At 34.7% G+C, this 15,084-nt stretch overlaps 1 protein-coding gene across 2 annotated transcripts in view; it reads left to right on the forward strand.

Annotated features, from left to right (window-relative positions):
- Positions 1–15,084, forward strand: part of LOC113514170 (zinc finger SWIM domain-containing protein 4-like) — a 93,583-nt gene that overhangs the window by 49,374 nt on the left and 29,125 nt on the right. The window lies entirely within an intron of this gene.

A 15,084-nucleotide genomic window follows, 5' to 3' on the forward strand; every position in this document is an offset into this window, starting at 1 on the left:
ATTTTTCCGTGAAAGAGAATCATCCATTCATTCATATATATATATATATATATATATATATATATATATATATATATATATATATATATATATATATATATATATGAATCAGCTATGCAGCTTTTTTATCTGGCCATATGTCATGCTAGATCATAGTATTATAAATTTTGCTCTTTGCTACTTGATTCTATGTTTAAAAGTAGCATCCGCAATTCGAAACGGCAAAAAGTGATGCAACCACTGAATAAATAATAGGCGAAACTGTAATAAATTTATAAATACACACATTGTTACTGGATATACGACATCAAAGCTGATAACATTCAATTTAATACTTTGTTTGTATTTGCTGGAAATCAAATAAATACGCTTTATGTATAAAAGTTTAATTTGTCGTATGTTTCATTCGTTGTGCAACATGAAGGCTAAACCAACAATGTTAATAATAAATATGAATCATAGATTATTAATATTGAATAAGTATAATCCATTTTAGTCGTGTGGTCCCGGCATAGAATAGGCCCTTTCCTTTCTCGTGGGTGTCGTAAGAGACTAAGGGAGCTTATGGTCGAGGGATAGACAGTAATGGTTCCTAAAAAATATCACCAAAAGCTAAACTGCGGTTGTCAACTCGCCTGCCAAGCGTGGCAACTACTGGCAAAACCTTCCTTATGAGGAGGCTGTTTTTAATTTGGCTTATAAAGGTTCAAAAAATATTACTTTCATAAAATATCAAAATAAAATATTAGTTTTCAAGATAGATTTAAAGAATGGCGACTCATATCCGACGCCATTGTCTATGCAGCAAACATATCTAAACTGAAACGTCGTCGTGTCAATGACTATGTTATCTTTGTCAGCCAAAAATTTTGCTTAGAGGACATATCGTGTCTGTATATATCCTGTCTGTAACTGAGTCAAACATTTCGAGTTAGCTACTGTAATTTTCAACCTACATCAAAAAGTTAAAATAAAAAAAAAAGATTCGATTGTTTTCTTTTTTTTTTTTTTGTTTGTTACCTCATAACTCTGGCAGTTCTAAAGCGATTTGGAAACATCTTTTTTTTATCTGAAAGAATGTACTTACAGATTGGTGCCATAGACATTTTATCAAAATCTATTGAGTAATTTTTAGACCAAAATAAAACTGGTTTTGTCACAATTGAAGCCGGTATTTTTTTTTTTTTGTAATGGGACACAATCTTTAATTATATATCGTCACTTCCTACACACAACAAATTATCTACAACGTTTAAAAAACATTAAAGTTGTATGATTCGAAACGCATTTCAAGTTACAGTCGATAAACAATTCGATTGAAAGTATCTTCTGAGAGGAAATGGCCGATCAATTTTATCATTTTCATCGCTTCTGACACTGAGTAAAAGCCGTTGTGTTTTTCAGTTGGTCAAATTACGTTATCCATCAACATGTATAATTACACCGTTTACAGCGAAGTGAAACATTTTGCGCAGTAATTTTTCAATTAAACACCGCAGACGTCTATTACTTACACGCAACGCTTATATTCTCAGCTGGTATCACTTTGTGGTGGGTCTCTTGAGCATTACATACATACGGGTAAATTATATTTATCAAGTATACGTAGTGTCATAGTGCCGTGTGGTCCAGACAATTAACTATTACATTTAGCCGGTAACACAGGCCTGTCGCGGAAAAAGGGATTGTTAATAATGGGGTCTGACTGCCCCATTGCTGGCAATATATCCTATCAGGTCGACCTCCACGCGGTTACCCCTGGAAACCGTCGTGGTTAATGATTGATGAATTCGTCATGATGGGCTAACTAACCTGTTTCATCCTCACTTATTCATTCACTGGTGCCTCGTCAGTGTGTACCGATAGCGCAGCCCCCCGCCTGCCATTTCATTGACATCCATTAAAAAAAAAACAAAGGCTTGTCCCATATAGGGGGTTGTGCCAGTAGTTGCCACGTTTGGTAGGCGTGTTGGCAACTGCAATTAGGCATTGGTGATGTTTTAAAAGAGACGCTATCACCCATCCTTCAACCCTTAAGTCGCCTTTTACGACACCTACGGGAAATAAAGGGCTGGTCTCATCTCGTCATAGTCGTAGAATACTGACGGATCTTTATATGTAATCTTTGTCAGATCCGTCAGTATTCTACGACTATGACGATCTATGCCAGAGCCATACGACAGTCTTTATTGTAAATAAAAAAAATGATGTATATATAGATAACCAAATACTTACACGCTGCAATCATAACGAGACCAAAACTGTACGTGGGAGTAAAATTACGTGTGATTGAAAAACCGAGATCATGAAATTAATCTCAAATTCCATTCGGACGGAATCGCGTGCAACAACCAGTTAATAATCTAGAGCCGAAAGGGCGGCATTGTTCAAGTCGAGGGTAATTGAAAATTAAACCCTTATCGACTCTTAAGACTCTTCGTCAATTCTATTGTTGTTCGAGTTGGTTTCCATGATTCATCTCCATTTGGTTTTGCAAGTATTGAGGCTTATGTGAACCTATTCTTATTTACTACTGATGTAAGTCTGTTCGTGAGAAACTGAGTAATTTCTTTCCACCTTAATGGACTCTAGACGAGATTTTGGCAGCTGTCATATTGTTTGTATGTTGTTCTCATACATTGTGGTTTGTAAAGTAAACATACAATGAAGATTCTCGCCCAAATTAATTTATATACTTAATTTTTTTCCATAATCAAATAGATAGACCGGGGGTGAAAGGGATTGTTAGTAATGGGGTCAAATAACCCCATTACTAGCAATATACCCTGTCAAGTCGGCCTCCACGTGGTACTTACTCCCTGGAAACCATTGTGGCTAATTCTAGTTGAATTTGTCAGGATGGGCTAACTGATCTGCTTCATCCTCACCTATCATCCTTCACTGGTGCCCCGCCGGTGTATACCGATAGCGCGGGTGGGGTTACTATTTCATTATCAGCCATAAAAAAATAGATAGACCGAAGTAAAGAATTAAAATGTTGTTTCACAAAAAAAATACTTCAATCGTGACAAAATCGGATATTTTGATTAAAAAACTAAAATACTGAAACCAACCGAGAAAATGTCTATGGAATCGGCCTGAAAGTAAGATAACAATAAAAGAATTTCCCAAATTGGTTCATAAATTACTAAGTTCTGAAGTAACAAACATAAAAAGAAATAGAACTCTTCTCTTTTAAAATCGGTTGACAAAAAGAAAAATACACTAGAAAGTTACTGCGTAGACCATAAAGTAGCCACAGTATGTTTTCCTAAACTAAGAGTATGACGTTTTCTGTAATAGCACTACAATTTATAATAGACATAAAACCTCAAGTTTTTTTTTTTATACAACTTAGAATGGCAAACAAGCTGACGGCCCACCTGATGCAAAGTGGTAACCGTCGCCTATAGACATGAGCAGTACCATGGACATAACAGAGTATACTGTTTCGCCCATGATACCCCCCATGCGTTGCTATTCCTGAGGATTCGGATTATTCCTCTGTACCCTGTAAATTCACGCCATATCTAAATTTGGATTGATAGTAAACATATCTTAGATTGTATTGTTTTTGAAATAGTTTCCAAACTTGAAACAAGCTATTACTGTTATATATTATCAACCACAGAACAAACCATCAAATAATGCTATTCTTACATTCGTTTGTGATTTGAATCAGGTTTTTTTTATCTATATATAATTTAATCTTTACGATGTTCTCTATTCGTTAATCACCAAAACATATAATTGCATATATACGCTTTAATATGTCTCTAAAATTGTATACTATACAAACATGAAGGTCTAATAATTATAGGTCTCACAGAGCATCCATATAGATCAGTGGCTCTCGAAGACGTTGACTGCTCGTTATCAAAACGTCTGCTAAATATAAGTATACGATAAAATCGCCTCCGAATCAGCCTTGAGGTATCTTGGGCCGAATACGTCTTACATTATTTACGTAAGAGACAATGACCTCGCCGTCAATACTCCACGATGCTTTATTTACGTGCGGTCGTCGCACTCTTGATGCTACCAGCATTCCTTGGCCTTGCAAATTGCTTTTTTCTTCAGTGTTTGTGTACATTTGATGTCCATTTGTTTTGAAAAAAAAAAAAAACGATGTGTTTTGTAAGAATAATATTAAGGTTCAATGATACTGGTCGCTTCGCCATTGCCTTGGCGTTGCAAATTGCTTTTTCCATCGGTGTTTGCACACATTTGATGTTTACCTGGATTGAAAAATTATGTTTTTGTATGAATAGCTAGGTGATACAATGGACATCGTTCTGTTCAAAGCTATTACATAGATTGTGGTAGTCCGTCTACGAAGTGTTTGAATGGGTAACTAGGAATATAATTGTTGTATGGAAACAATAAAGTTTTTTCGAGGAATTTTTCCAATTTTTTCTACATAAGAGCCTTCCTCAGTCTTCAAAGCATTTTAAAAAAAAACTAAACTAGTCCAGCTGTTCTCGAGTTTTATGCTTAACAACCTATTTAGCTAGTCATTTTTATGAACATATATGAATAGATTAAGGTTGTATGGTACTAATGTCATCAGTATTCCTCGGCCTTACAAATTGCTTCTTAGCAAAAGCATGCGGCTTACCTGATGAAGTGACTACGGCCGCCCATGATCGCCTGCAACACCAGAAGCATTGCAGGTGTACTCTCAGCTTTTATATTTGATGTTAAAATAAATTTAAATGAAAAAAAAATAGAAGTATATTGTGCGGGGATACCATTAAAATTCAATAGTACTGGTAACACCAGCGTTCCTTGACCTTGCAAATTGATTTTTTCTTCGATGTTTGTGTACATGAGTTGAATAAAAAAAAGTTTTTTTTTTTTATAAAGAGGATTCAATAGTACGTTACACTGTGTCTTTAGATTTAATTATACATTCGGCTTCAAATGCCTACTTTACTACAATATGAACCTTAAAAAGTACATGTTAAAAAATCATGGTTTATATCTTATCTTTTATTGTTTAATTTTGTTTTTATTAATCTTACTTAACATTTAAATGTAAGTGAGGCCTAACAACCATCAAACCTAATAATAAGTTTTTAAGTTAGTATTTAAAGTGCTGATTTTCAAAATATTGTTCATATAAAGACAATTTGAGAAAGAGAAGTTGCTAAGAATATTTCTCGGGAAAACAATATTAAAATGTAATGTTAAGTGACTGACAATCGACTGACAGGAATCAGGACAGGACTCAAAAGGAGTTTAGGTGAAATTTTAAACGTAAATGTGACGTAAGCTTTCACTGTACTAAGACTTCTTGGAAATTCCCATACGAAAAGGAAATAATGGGTTACTTCGTACAAAATAATGCCATCGTCTACAGCTTAATTATTTAAAAAAAATGCTTAATGCGCCTTGTAGCAAAAAATAGCATTACATAGAACATCTGGCCCCGCATGATCCCTACTTGAGTTATTGGCAAAGGAAGTGCCCTCTTCATGACTTCATATTTATTGTAGTAGTAGAACATATATGTGTATGTATATGTATATGTGTGTGTATATATAAACATATACATGTATGCTCTTTTGATAGTCAGTTGATACTATTATCTTGGGTGATAAATTGAAATACGTTATAGAAACATCAGTATAAAACTTATTATGTTTAAATGATCCAATTTAATCCAAATAAAACACGATGTCGTTGTATAGGTTCATACGTTTCATACGACTGTCAAAATCAATGTTTAACCCAAATACCAAGAAATAAATTTCTCTGAAATGTTGAAGGCAAATAAAAAACTTGATATTATCATTTTTATTTTCGTGCTTTTTGTACCTAAAAGTATAGTTGAACTCTATGTTGTTACGTTGAGCTATATATACATATATGATAGTTGTCAATGATCCTATTCAATCAAAATACCTTATAAAAGTTCCTTGTAACTGCGCGCATAATCCAGACATCTACCGAAGCCCACAATAACAATAAACAACTTTTTATAACACTCACCACTCGTTTCCTTGACCAGTCATTGTAAAAGCCAACAATAAATTCGAACGTCCGGATATTTTACTGCGCTAATGGAGTTCGTTTGCATTTAGTTGCGTTGGCGGCCATGTTACCTGAGTCCGTTGCTTATGAAAAAAAAAAGAAAAGTGACATCTGTCATGCGGGTCGAAACGGTTACCTACTTCAAATTGCGCGTTAAATGGAACGTGTATAGTGTATAGTGAGTGGGTGTTGATAATGATGGTATGATGTATCATACCATCGTTATATATATATATATATATATATATATATATATATATATATATATATATATATATATATATACAGTTTAAATAAATTCCGGTCCAAGGTTTTGAACGTGACAAAAATTAATATTAGAATTTTACTTTTATACTTTTTAAAACCATTACATACTACTGTAGACAGTCTATTTTAGAAATAAAATTGATAAATATAATGAAAGAAGTATAAACATGTTTGCAAAGACTATTTTAAAAATAATTCAAGGAAACGCTGAATCGCTATTAACGCCCTAACTAACCTAATAGTAATACTTGGAAGCGTTCCGTTTCACGCAATTTTCCTACAGTTTTTAGAACGTTTATGGAACAAAGACTCGCGTGTCATGTGTTAATAGATTTCCGGCACCTGTGCGTAGGCAGGTGTGAAGCTAGGGTTTGAACGCGATGAACGTACTCGCCCCGCCTTCTGTCGATATTGAGTTTGCACTGGATACATGGCGCCGTAGCTCAATACTGCTAACCTGGTAAATATTTTGACAGCTCTCACTGTATATAACATGTCGTATGTACGAGGTTTGTCCGGAAAGTACGTATAAAAGTTTTTTAAAAATTTTATTTTACAATTATTCAGGTAAATCAATTTTATCCCCTTCAAAGTACTCCCCCTGTGACATAATGCACTTGTGCCAACGCCGTTTCCACTGTGAGAAGGCTCCTTGAAAGTCCTCTGGTTGTAGGTTTCTCAGCTGCCCCGTCGTAGCTTTTTTTATCTCATTTATGTCCCCCAAATGCCGCCCCCGAAGTACCAATTTGGTTTTTGGGAACAAAAAGAAGTCACACGGGGCCAAATCCGGCGAATAGGGGGGTGTTCGGTCACCGTAATGGAATTTTTACTCAAAAACTCACGGACAACAAGAGAGGTGTGGGCAGGGGCATTGTCGTGGTGAAGAATCCAACGCCCCTCTCGCGCCAATTCTGGACGAACTCGTGCCACACGAGCTTTGAGGCGTCTGAGCACATCGACGTAGAATTTTCCATCAACTGTCTGGCCTGGAGGGACGAATTCTTGATGGACAATCCCCCGAACATCGAAAAAAACAATCAACATTGTCTTGACATTTGAGCGGGATTTTCTTGATTTTTTTGTTCGTGGTTCCCCGGATGTCTTCCACTCTTTGCTTTTCACGGCCATTCTTGCCGAGTTTCGAGAGAAACTTGATTACGACGCGCTGCTCTTCAACGGAAGCGGGCTCCATGCCGACGGGGTTTCGTTAAGAGGTAACTTCACAGATGGCGTGACAAGCCAGTTCGCACCGCACGGCGGTCAGACCAGAACTGAAGCATTGTTAGGGACATAAGGAAGGGGTCCTGCGCTTACCTGGCCTCCCCACTCCTCTTTCTCGCATTCCAGAACACTTTTATACGAACTTTCCGGACAGACCTCGTATATTTATACATACATAGTTTGATCTACGTCAACATCTTAGAAGTGTATTTATTTGCTACTTGGTTTCTTGCGTATTCCTTACTATATAATTCTTTTATTGCCACCTTAAAGGCTTATTCAAACGTTATGAAGTTTAGTATGTATAAGATGAAGAATATGAGCTACTTTTTATCCTGGTCACGTAGACAAAATCGCGAGTAAAAACTAGTATTCATAATTCACCTGAATAAGTACTGTATTTATGAAGAAAAACTATTGATTTGAATGTATTAATATCAACTTTAAGAACTCCAATGTTACTTTACACATCGATAGTATTCCAAAATTCAGTCATGTGACATCAAATGTCTACATATAAATATTACTCATTCTTAATGCTGAATATTTAAAGTTCAAAATGTTAGAGCAGGGTGAAGATAAGTTCGTATAATATCTCCCCTAGGAGCGATTCGCAACAGTGCCACAGATGTTGCTGTTTTCACGAACACTTGTTACTAAAACACCGGCCCCGATTCCACCCTCCTTTAAGCACCGGTTAGATTTTGCATCGAAGTCTAACATAGCTTAGTTAGAAAACACACAAAAAGATAATAAAATATACATTTTTTTTTTATTATTGAATAATTTTAATAAAATAGATAAAACAGTCTTTAAATCTGGAACATTCTTTTTTTTTTTATTTCAACTATTTAAAATTCTTCACTACAAAATATTATTAGATTTTATCTCAGCCTTTTAACTAAAAAGTTTGTTCATTACATAAAGTTTCTGCCGTTATAACTAGATAATTATAGAATTATAATTGAAAGGCGTTATACTATAAAAAAAAATAACGTAACTGAAGAGAAAATTAATTACAAAATTAATTAAAATTAATAAATTACACCCACGCTACATATTATTGATTATTTTTTTTAAATACCGGGAATCGTAAACGTGCGGACAACTTATTTCATTGAAAGTAGTTTAAACCAATATGGCAGGAAGGGTTACTTCCATTTTCATTCATTTAAAAAAATCAGCACCTACGTGTCACCCGTTTTTCACCTACTATTGCACTTCTGCAGTAGAACTGCAATATATCCATGGCCAAACCATCGTGAACAATTCTTGTTGAATTCGTCACGATGGGCTAACTGACCTGCTTCATTCTCACCTATTATTCTTCACTGGTGCCCGCCGGTGTATACCGATAGCGCGGGCGGGTTACCATTCTATTATCACCCAGTAACAAAAAATATATCCATGTGGTACTGATTGTCTTACCCCTCAGACCGAAACACTACATTGCACGCATTCTGCTTGCAAGACACTAATCATGACTGACAGTCATCATCACATCAGCAGTTGTCTGTCTGTCCATTGTTAAACATTGGCTTCCCCCTTGGGCGGCTTTGTCGGTAGTTATGCTTGGCAGGCGGATTGGTAACCACAGTTAGGCTGGAAACATGTCAAAGGGGACGCTGCTGCCTGACCCTCGACCATTAAATTCCCTTCATCAACTCTTACGATACCCACGGAAAAGCAAAGAGTGACTCAGTCTATGCTGGAACCACACTGCTAAAAGACATACCTCTAATAAAAAAAAGTTTCAAATGAAATAATCTAAAGAAATAAACTTATTGGTTTTATTATTAATCATTGTTATTAAAACTACAAGGCAATATAAAGATATGCAACAAAGATATCCACACCCCTTTGTTACAGATCCAAATAATCTCTTCCCTCAAATATACCAGTGTGTGTGCGTTATGTGCACATACAAGTCTGGTTTGACACATTCACATCGGAACATTGATAATGTTCACAGTGTAATAGGTACAGCACTGATGGTAAATATATACTTGGAAAGGAAGTTGATTTGTCATTCGTCAATAATAGTCCTAATATAGAAATAATTGATTTTGTAAAGATATTTAATAAATAACTAGCGGTTAAGGTCACAAAAATGTAACATTGACTTGACGCATTGCACTCACACTACGATGAATAGGTGTGCACGCACACAAGCATGACTGTGACGAAATGGCGTCTGACGTCACGCCGGCACGCGAACACACCCACACGTGCACGTGCTAAGCTACCCACGTGACGTATCCACGCACATTGTGAAACATTTCGAATCCGCTACAGAATTGAACAGCACACTTGCACAGTTGTAAACAAAGTGACGTAGCGACATGACTCACACTGGGACGCTTGCACGATACACACAGCTACAATGCCGGTGATTAATGTAAACAAACCGGTCGTGTCATGGCGCTTACTCACTCACACAACCACGGTACAAACACAAAAACTAGGCCATTATGTTTATATCATTGTCTGTTATTATGTAGTTCAATCTCGTAATAAATATTGTATCTATTGGAACTGGAAGCGTTTTATAATTATAGAAATAATTTCATGAACCTTCGTATTTAATGGAAATCGATTTTTAATCGAATACACATAGATAAACTAATAAAAGATGGACACTTAACCAATTACAAATTAGAAAACAAATACGTAATTCAGAATATGTTCACTTCATAGAATAGAAGTAAATTTATTCAAGATATTTGGTAAAAAAAATTAAATAACTAACTACATTTCAAACAGGCAACTAATTGTAAATAGTATTTACTAATAAATATGGGAGAATGAATAGAAAAAAACGATGGGATATCTATTATTTACATGTATTATAGCATAAATAATTATACCCAATTATTTCTATTATAGTAAGTATTTATTAACTAGCAACTAATGTATATTCATTTAAATGTATGCCTGTGTATAATTTTCTTTTCGGATAATATAGGTTGGTAACTTTCACCAAACAAAAAATTAATAATGAACAGGTAAAAATATAATACGATTTCCATTATAATAGTACCTATTATATTTCTAACTCAAGTGAATAAAAATGCAAATTAGTTGCAGCGTTTTACATTCAAATAATATTTATAATAATCATATTTCACAAATATGAAAGTTTAAAATAAAATAAAAAATAATATGCACACAAAACCGGAATACATAATAAAAACAAGCTCCCAAAACAATTTTTTTTTAGTACATTTGTTCCGTTGTGGAACAGGCTAAGGTCGGACACCATGCTGCCCTAGACTTCAATATGAAAATTTGTCTGGAATTCAAAACAATTGCTTTTGTATGTCATTTATATAATGCAACAAGAATTGTAATAACATTAATATCGAATCCTTTGAATAAGGCAAAAGCCACCAATTCCAACAGACAAAGAACGATAAAAACCGCCGAATACAGATACTGGAAAATAAAAAATTGAATAAAAAAAAAAATCAAGGGAATACAGTCGTGTATAAAAGTTATAACCGGCTGAATGTGAAACAAGTACAGTCGTAAATAAAAACGAATAGCGCGCAGGCCGACGCGTACTGTTATTACTCGCAAATTTATGGCATTTGCCCAAAAATTACCAGTTTCATCCAGTTTATGACGCACTGAATTCCTACTGCTAGGGCGCCCTATTACATAGCATAAATAGTTGCGATGCCGTCCTTTCCGCATTTTGGCGGATTAAAATTTTCCTTTAAGTAATGCTTTTAAACAAGTTTTCCCTTTTAATTTCGGGTCAACGAGTTTTATATGATAATCATTGAGAATATTGCATTAAATGAAGCCTGCTTCTGGTTTAGTATATAATATTTATATTCTAATAAGTTTATCGTGTTATTTCCTTTTAGCTTTGAGAACATCGCAATCAGAAACGAGCTCATTTCCAGTTCTGTGTGATGTTCAAACATTTGATTTCACCGATGCCAACGGAGTCGCGTGAATTATGGTGCTGTACCGAAAGTAGTTTTTAATTAAAAACTTCATTTGACACAACTTTTGGCAACTTTCTAACGTGTTAGACATGTGACGAGCTGGAATTGGGAAATAAATTCGTTATCTATCTGGAACAAATACGAAATGTATAGTAATTAATAACCTCTGTTTTTTACCTCGGTTTCAATCCAAAAATAGATGGAATTGTAATGCAAATACATTATCAGCATCTCATATATCTGTCCATTGCTGAGTATAGGCCTTCCCTATAGACTGTCATAAACAAGTCCTGAGCCATCTACATCCACTGACTCCCTGCAATGCATTTGAGGTCGTCACTCCATCTAGTGCAAATACATATGAATTACTAAATCATTCAAATCATTAGAATCTCTTAAGAGTGTTTTATAACTATTCCATGCATCATGTTTTTTTTTTTTTTCATTTTCACGCATCATGTTAATGTGTAAGACTTCATTTTTTTATTATTATTATTTTTCTACTCTTTCCTTTGAGAACATTCTCTTAAAAGGACACTTATTATTTCAATTTCAACGTGCACATAACTCGAACTGTTACACGCTGTCTAGTTTTGATCATTTTCTCATGTTTTTAAAACCAGTTCCTACTATAAACAGTTACAGTGAACGGGGTCTCATTATGCAGAAAAATTAACGATACTTAAAAATCAATTAAAATAATTATAATTACCAAATACTGCACTCGCTTTTACATCCGCAAAAGTGGTTTTACGTTGTCTCACCCTCGATCTCGAATTCGTGGCCGATCCTTGAGTCGAAACTGGTTTATCTGAACTGCACGGCTTAATTATGTAATTACGCGTAATTAAATAGTTTAATGTAAATAGCTCATTGCATTACAATAGCGCCGCCTTGACCTCGCTATTGACCCGGTTCTGCTAACTGGGTTATTATTACATCAGCAGCATGCTGGACTAGTCTCGCATTGTTTATTTGTGCTACTGACTGATGTGTACTAGTCAGATGGTATAATATTTAGCTGGAATGTTGATCACATTGCATTTACAATTATCGTATGTTTTGCATATAATATAATGAAAAGCTAACCAAGTTTACAAGATTTACAATACTTGCTGATTCTCAATAATGTGTCTCTAGCATCCATGATAGGAAAGTCTTGTGTTATGAAGGTCAGGGTACAGTAGTTTACATATTTAATTTTTTTATATAAATTTAAAGAATATTTAATAAACAAAAACTACATAATTAAAGATTAATAAGTAAGTGCTTTATATTATTCCCAATTTCGTGTATAATATAGTATATATCATATATGTGTAAGTATATTTGTTATTCATATATATTTATTCGTTTATATAAGTAATTTTAGTATGTATTCTGACACTTCCTTATGGTTGACTGGGAGAGAATGCTTTTAGCATTAAGTCCGCCATGTACACATATTTGTACTAATGAATAAATAAATTAATTCATTTGCAAAGGAAATAATAATAACTACTAAAATAACACTAGTATGAAATATAGATAACAATATTTTTTATGCAATTTAAAATAGCAAACATGCTGAAGGCCCACCTGATGGAAAGTGGCAACCAGAGCCTATAGACATGAGCAGTACCATGGATGTCACATAATAATATAAAATAAATTTACTATCCTTACTTATTGTATATTTACTTGTATATTATATGTGAATTAATCCTTGTATCTGTAAGTACATGTGCTATTTGCATTTAGAAAAAAAAAAGATATAAGTACTGTTGAAATTACCACAGAAAGACTCTTTAATTGAAATTAGTAAAAATACAAACGTTGGATTAATTAATCGATTTTTATTTGTACTCGGTACTATGTGCCGTGTGGTCCCGTCATAGAATAGGCCCCCCCCTTCCTTTCCCGTGGGTGTCGTTAAGATGTGACTAGAGGAACTTAATAGTCGAGGGATGGGCAGCAGCGTCCCTCTTAAAACATCACCAATTCCTAACTGCGTTTACCAAGCCGCCTGTCAAGCGTGGCAACTATATGGCAAAATACCCTAACAGGGGAAGACCTATGCCCAGCAATGGACAGTTAACGACTGATATGACTCTTATGACGACTATGATTTTTATAATGCTGTGGACCAAATCTCGCAAAGAAAATTATTTAAATAATAAATATATTATTTTAATAAATATTAAACACTAGACTACTTTCCTTTAATAATATTTATGTCTCATCGTGGGAACATAGCGATAGTTAAAGATTTCGATAATTCTTTCTTTTTCTAAATATTTTTTTTTTATACAACTTAGAATGGCAAACAGACGGTCCTCCTGATGGAAAGTGGTAACCGTCGCCTATAGACATGAGCAGTACCATGGACATAACAGAGTATACTGTTTCGCCCATGATACCCCCCATGCGTTGCCGTTCCTGAGGATAATTAATAATGTATTTATTTAGGTGCCGTATAATCCCAGCATATAGAATAGGCCACTCCTTTTCCGTGGATGTCGTAAGAGGCGACTAAAGGAAAACGAGGGATGGGCAGATAACATCCATGTTAAAACAACTTCAAAGCCTAACTGCGGTTGTCAAATCCGCCTGCCAAGCGTGGCAACTACGGGCAAAATACCCTAATAGGGGGGAGGCCTATGCCCAGTAATGGACAGTTAACGACTGATATGACTCCATACTATTTATCATCAGCGGATTAGCTTATGGTTGGTCCTTTATTTAATAATAATATTATATAATGCTAATACGCCTTAAAAATATTGAAACAAGATTTAATATAAAATATATTAATAAATTATATTAAATTCCACATGTTGTGTTAAGGTACATGCGTCATTGGTGTAACTTTATTTATTTTTAAATTACCTGTTTAGGTATTGGTAAAATCAAGACTTACGTGAGTTTGCTAAAAACAAAGAATAAACCAAACCTGATTCTTATACTGTGCATGGTAAAGTTCTTAATTAAATAACATGCAATTGCAATGTCATTGAAGATTAATATTTAGTAGCCGTCGTAATGTTTATTAAGGCATAGTATAGGCCACCCCTTCCTTTCCCGTGGATGTCGTAAGAGGCGATTAAGGAAGGGCGAGGGATAGGCAGCAACATCCCTCTTAAAACATTTCTTAAGCCTAACTGCGATTGCCAAATCACCTCCCAAGCAAAGCAAGGCAACTTGCTGTCATTCCAGCCAAGGGAGAGGCTTATGCTCAGCAGTGGACAGTTGGAAGGCTGATATGATGATTACAACGTTAATGCAATTTTATAAATCTGCAATATAGACAGATAGATAGATAGATACTCTTTATTGTTTCCTCCAAAAGATTACAATAGTAAACTTATTATAAATATAAACAATTACAAGTAATAATTACAATGAGAAAACAATGGGCGACCTTATCGCTAAGAGCGATCTCTTCCAGGCAACCTTTGGATGGAGAGGAGTAATTATAAACAATTTGGTGGGAGGCACGATGAAAAATTTTGTTAGTTCTAAATATGGGAGATGTGATACATATAATAATATAAATATTATCCCTACTCATTATTATATTTATATACATACACCTACACGCACACATATGTACATACATATTACC

Source organism: Galleria mellonella, unplaced genomic scaffold (genome assembly GCF_026898425.1).
Source record: "Galleria mellonella isolate WM207_F2 unplaced genomic scaffold, CSIRO_AGI_GalMel_v1 utg63, whole genome shotgun sequence".
In the NCBI taxonomy this organism is placed as follows: Eukaryota; Metazoa; Arthropoda; class Insecta; order Lepidoptera; family Pyralidae; genus Galleria; species Galleria mellonella.